Here is a 6,514-nt window from a genome sequence, read left to right as displayed (position 1 = left end):
CATTTCTCTTTATGTATTGTTGCCTATCAAACAAAGGGAATTGTGGAAATCAAAAGTTATTATAAGATTTCTAGCTTTTAGAAGTTTTGAACCAAACAAAAGATAATGAGGAAAACTACAAAAATACTTTTCCCATCTATGATTTCCTTGGGAACCAAAAAAAAAGAAAAGAAAAACATTAACGCCTCGTTTGGTACGCGGGAATGAACTCAAATGAGAATGGAATGGAAAAATGAATAAAATGGAATTAATGTGAGAATGAAATAGTTATGCTCATTCTCACGTTTGAGTGTAATTTATAAAATAAAGTAAGAATGAACGTATTTTAAAATTGTATATTTTCTTGATTCTCATTTAAGTGAGAATGCTCATTCTCTATCATTTCATTGGGAATGCTCATTCCCACATAAATTGGGAATTGATGAGAAATGAGAATGAACATTCCAACTTTAAAAAAAAGGGTATGTTTGATAGAAAGGAATGAGAAGTGAGAATGACCATTCCATTCCATCACATTCCCACATAAAGCCTAAACTCCCAAACACACCATAAAAGAAATATTAAGAAATACATTGAAATATATTTCTAGCGTTGAATTGCATTTCCGGCTGTTTGAGAAGTTGAACCAAACAGGCCCTCAGTTGGGTTTTAAAGATTAACCCAACGCACGTGAAAATTACTTTTTCTATCCTCTTTTATTACATTTTCCTACCTCGCTCCAATTATCCCTGGCAATTAATCTCCTCCTGCTCCTCCGCCGCCGAGTCCGCGTCCCTCTTCCCCGAAAACCATAGAAATGTCCTCTCCATCTTTGGAATTTCCTCTCGGTCTTTCTCTCGACGACCGCCGGCCACGTCCTCAGCTCTCTTTTCGTCGGCACATCATTGTTTCTTGGAATCACCGCGCCGATCCTCAACAAAACCCTAATAAGTTTCTTTGCTGAAGGATTCGGCATCGAGGAAGTTGGGGTCGTTTCTTGTGCCGTCGCAGTTTCAGGTGAGCTCAATTCCTTAAAAAGTTGAATTTTTTTTTATTTGTGAATTATATGTTTAGATCTTGTAATCTTATTTTCAAAGAAGTTCACTGCATTTGATTTTAAGTGAGAGGATTATGTTCTGCTACTAATTTCTGAGAGAAAAACATTTAATTTTAAATGGGTCCTAATCCTTAACATTGATGACAATACATAAATAAGGAGTTTTGGAAGGAAAATGATTTTAATTTTCCTTGGAAAATGAAGCTCGCATTTTGTTATGCTCTCCTGGTTGGGGTGACAAAATGGAACTTTGACGTTTAGAAAGGTAAACTAATTAATAGAAGTTTGAAGATATAACTTTCATCCAAAATTCCTTTTTTTAGAGTGAGTTATGTTAGGAATTTACTGCCGAAACCCCTAAGACAGCAGAAACGCGATATAGAGAAAAGTACACTAAGTTTAACGAGGTTCGGCAATTGCTTACGTCCTCGGGAGCCACACAGTAAATTTCTTATTAATCAAATAAGAAATTACAAACTTAGAGCAGATCTCAAACTGATATCTCTCAATAAACACTAATTTATCACTGTAGCTACAGCTACAGTAACAAATTCCCTCTCTTTTACAACCCCTCTTTAATATCTCCTTTATCAAATCCCCTTCTCAAATCAAACCCCCTTCTTCTCAAATCTCTGAGAACCGAAAAAGGCAGAGAGAGGGAGAGAGAGATGCCGCTGCCGCCGTTGGGAATCGCGTGGAGGAGAGGAGAGGAGGGGAGGGGAGCAGTCGTCGCCGCCGCCTGAGAAAACGCGAGGAGAGAGAGAAGAAGCAGACTATCTTCGGCTAGGGTTTCGTGTTCCCTTTTATAAGGGAACTCAACGACAGGCTGGCGACAGCCAAGCGAGAAGTCGCCAGCCACGAATCACTGGACCCCGAGCTCGCCTATTTCAATTTGAGCTCGCCTGACTCTGCGCTTTGGACATCGAGCTCGCCTGACGATCGCGAGCTCGCCTGCATCATTCCCCAAAGCTCGCCTGTGGAGGTGAGTTTGGTCTACACCCAAACTAATAATCTTCCACTTGGAGATCAAACCGCTGTCAGCAGGCTATCTCATCAAGCTCATACTCCTGTGTGCCTCTGCCCTCATCATCTATGCATGAAGGCCAACTGAACTTGTGCACAACTCCAGTTTCTGAACGGTCACCGTCTTTGTTAACATATCTGCTGGATTCTTACTTCCTGGAATCTTCTCCAGTTTTAACACATCATCTTCCAACAGGGATCTGATGAAGTGGTACCGAAGTGCAATATGCTTCGTTCTAGAATGAAATGCGGAATTCTTAGCCAAGTGAATCGCACTCTGACTATCGCTATGCAAGACATTCATCTCCTGATTGAATCCCAGCTCTGTTAACAAACCCTAAAGCCATATCATTTCTTTACTGGCTTCAGTCACTGCAACATACTGAGCTTCTGTAGTGGATAGAGTGACAATCTTCTGTATCTGTGACATCCAACTAACAGTTGTAGTTCTAACAGTGAATACATAGCCGGTGGTGCTTCTTCGGTGATCAACTTCACCTCCAAAGTCTGCATCTACGTACCCTTGCACTTCTACCTCTCCCTTACCAAAGTGCAAACACTTCTGTGTGGTGCCTCGTAGATATCTCAGAATCCACTTGACCGTTTCCCAATGAGCTTTTCCTGGATTCGACTAGACCATTGCGTACATCAAACTTCCGATGGCTGAGGCGTAAGGGACCTTAGCCATACTCTCTTTCTCTTCTTCTGACCGAGGAGGCTGATCCTTCGATAGATGAAAATGACTGGCCAATGATGTGCTCACTGGCTTGGCGTCGCCCATGTTAAATCTCTGCAAAACACGGTTGATGTACTCCGTCTGAGACAACTGCAAGAACCCTTTCTTCTTGTCTCTCGTGATTTGCATTCTAAGGATCTTCTTCGCTCGACCTAAGTCCTTCATGTCAAATTCCTTTGACAGCTGCTGCTTCAAACTCCTAATATCCTCCATATCTGCTCCTGCAAGCAACATATCATCAACATACAGCAGTAGGATGATATAACTGGACTGATATCTTTTGAAGTAGCAACAGTGGTTGGCGTTGCACTTCTGGAAACCTTCCTTGTGCATGAAGCCGTCGAACTTCTTATACCACTGTCTTGGGGCTTGTTTCAGGCCATACAAGCTCTTCTTGAGTCTGCATACCAGGTTCTTCTTTTCTTCTGAGAAACCTTCTGGCTGGTGCATGTATATCTCCTCTTCTAGATCTCCTTGAAGAAACGTCGTCTTCACGTCTAACTGTTCGAGATGAAGATCTTCAATTGCTATAATACTCATCACGGTCCTGATAGTATTTAGCTTCACCACGGGAGCGAAAATATCGGTGTAGTCAATTCCTTCATTCTGCTGGAATCCTTTGACAACTAGTCGGGCTTTATATCTTTTGGAACCATCCTGCTCCTCTTTCACCCGGTATACCCATTTGTTGTGGAGTGCCTTCTTACCCGTGAGCAACTCAGCTAGTTCCCACGTCTAGTTTGAGATGAGAGACTTCATCTCATCTTTCATAGCAAGCTCCCACTTGCTCGCATCTCCACACTGACAAGCTTCATCATAGCTTTCAGGCTCCCCTCCATCTGTCAACAACAGATAGTTCATGTATCTCCTGTTGGGCACAAGAGGTCGTGAAGATCTCCTCAAAATCGGAGCTGGTGTGTCGGGCTCTTGCGCACCATCTTGTCCAACATGCTCTTCTGACTGAGGACCTTCTGCATTGGGTTCTTCTGAGAGGTTACTCAGGACATCATCTGCATCTACAAATATTGACTCGCTCTCGGAGTCATCTATCTTGTGCATGTCCTTGTACATCACCTTCTCGTTGAATATCACATCTCTGCTCCTGATCACTTTCTTGTTTTCGTTGTCCTAAATACGGTAGTCGAACTCATCTTCACCATAGCCGATGAAAGTGCATTTCTTCGACTTGGGATCAAGCTTATTCCTGCCTTGATCACTAATATGCACGTAAGCTACACAACCGAAAACTTTAAGATGTGAGAGTTTTACCTCCTTCCCGCACCATACATTCTCTAGTATTCTGTGCTCCAATGGAACCGATGGACATCGGTTGATCAAGTAAGTTGCAGTATTGACCGCTTCTGCTCAGAACTTCTTCGGTAGGCCTGGCTGTACCCGAATGCTTCTGGCTCTCTCTATCAGCGTTCGGTTCATCCGTTCAGCTACACCATTTTGCTGAGGCGTACCGGGCACGGTTTTTTCCATTCTGATCCTGTGCTCATAGCATAACTTCTTGAATCTGGTGTCTTCATACTCACCGTCATTGTCGGTCCTGAGCTTCTTTATTCTCAGACCGGTCTCATTCTCGACCATAGCTTTCCATCTCCTGAAAGCTTCAAACACTTCTGACTTATGCTTCAGAAAGTAGACCCACACTTTCCGAGAGTGATCATCGATAAAAGTCACGAAGTAGTATTTTCCACCAATAGACGCGGTGGTTGTTGGTCCCCACACATCTGAGTGAACGAGCTCTAGCTTCTCTTTCCTGGGGGTTCTGCCACTTGTCTGAAAGCTAACTCGCTTCTGCTTTCTAAGTATGTATTTTTCACACATATCTAAATCAACTGATTCTAGACCTGGGAGTTTTCCCTTTGTGTGCATGATTTTCATCCCCTTCTCACTCATATGACCGAGTCTCTGGTGCCACAGCTTTGAAGTCTCATTGCCTGCTGCAACTGAGATTAAACAACGTGCACCTGCTGTCATATACATGGTACCAGTCTTCTTGCCTCGGGCAATCGTCATTGCGCCCTTTGAGATCTTCTAATCATCTCCATGGAAGGTCGTAGTGTATCCTTCACCAGCCAACTGGCCTACGGATATTAAGTTCTTTCTCAAGTCGGGAATATGCTTGACATCCTTCAGCTCCCATACTGACCCGTTCAACTTAATTTTTACCACACCTTTGCCCACAATAGCACGACATCCTTCAGCTCCCATACTGACCCGTTCAACTTAATTTTTACCACACCTTTGCCCACAATAGCACACGGTTGATCATCACCAAGATATACGTATCCAAGATTTTCGGGGGTATACTTCTTGAAGAATTCTTTCTGAGAAGTAGCATGGAACGACTCTCATGAATCTAACACCCAAGATTTCTCATTGCTCTCCAAAGAGCATATCAATGCATCGTCTCCTCCTGAGGTGGAAGTGACATTCACCTCTGCCTTCGCCTCCTTCTCCTTCTGTGCACTCTTGCCTCCTCCTGAGGTGGAAGTGACATTCACCTCTGCCTTCGCCTCCTTCTCCTTCTGTGCACTCTTGCACTGATTCTTGTAATGCCCGGTCTTTCCATAATTCCAACACTCGATAGCCTTCGAGCTGTTGTTTGGATTCCTTGACTTGGACCTCCTGTCCTTTGATCTTCCTCTGTAGTTTGATCTGCCTCGTACGTTCCCTCTGGTTGAATTTCTACCTCTTGACTCTGTATGCAATACTGAAGAGGTTGTAGCTTCACCCGACTCTCTCCGTCGGATCTCCTCACTGAGACCCAGATCACGAACATAGTCGAACTTCAACTTGGTGCTTCCCGACGAGATACTCACAACTATGACTGTAGCGTTCCAACTCTCTGGTAGGGAAGATAAAAGTATCAACGCCCGAACTTTCTCATCAAACTCAATTTCAACTGAACTCAATTGGGTTGTGACCGTGTTGAGTTCATTGAGGTGTTGTGCTACTGACGCGCCTTCCACCATTCTCAGATTGAATAACCGTCGTATCAAATGAACTTTGTTTGCGGCTGATGGCTTCTCATATATGTTTGAGAGTGCTGCCATAAGACCCGCCATGGTCTTCTCCTTCGCTATGTTGAACGCAACATTGCGAGTCAACGTCAATCTGATAACTCCGAGGGCTTGTCTATCTAAAAGGTTCCACTCATCTGCCTTCATAGAATCTGGCTTTTTCCCCGATAGTGGTTGATACAGATTTTTCTGATACAAATAATCCTCTATCTGCATTTTCCAGAATTCGAAATATGTTCCATCAAACTTCTCAAGTCTTATTTTTCCTTCATCTGCGACCATGGCTCCCACTTGAATCTGACTTCCTCTAGATCGTTTCACTCTCTGATACCAGTTGTTAGGAATTTACCGCCGAAACCCCTAAGACAGCAGAAACACGGTATAGAGAAAAGTACACCAAGTTTAACGAGGTTCGATAATTGCCTACGTCCTCGGGAGCCACACAATAAATTTCTTATTAATCAAATAAAAAATTACAAACTTAGAGCAGATCTCAAATTGAGATTTCTCAATAAATACTAATTTATCAATGTAGCTACAGTAACAAATTCCCTCTCTTTTACAACCCCTCTTTAATATCTCCTTAATCAAATCCCCTTCTCAAATCAAACCCCCTTCTTCTCAAATCTCTGAGAACCGAAAAAGGCAGAGAGAGTGAGAGAGAGAGATGTCGCTACCGCCGTCGGG

General features: G+C 43.1%; 1 long non-coding RNA gene across 1 annotated transcript in view; it reads left to right on the top strand.

The window, feature by feature from the left end:
* Positions 656-6,514, top strand: part of LOC109832056 — a 17,864-nt gene continuing 12,005 nt past the window's right edge. Inside the window, exon 1 of the long non-coding RNA XR_002244625.1 lies at positions 656-996. This is a non-coding gene — a long non-coding RNA (uncharacterized LOC109832056). The remainder of the gene's footprint in view (positions 997-6,514) is intronic.

This window comes from Asparagus officinalis, chromosome 3 (assembly GCF_001876935.1).
Source record: "Asparagus officinalis chromosome 3, Aspof.V1, whole genome shotgun sequence".
Lineage (NCBI taxonomy): Eukaryota > Viridiplantae > Streptophyta > Magnoliopsida > Asparagales > Asparagaceae > Asparagus > Asparagus officinalis.
This window is presented reverse-complemented; position numbering and strand designations above follow the sequence as displayed.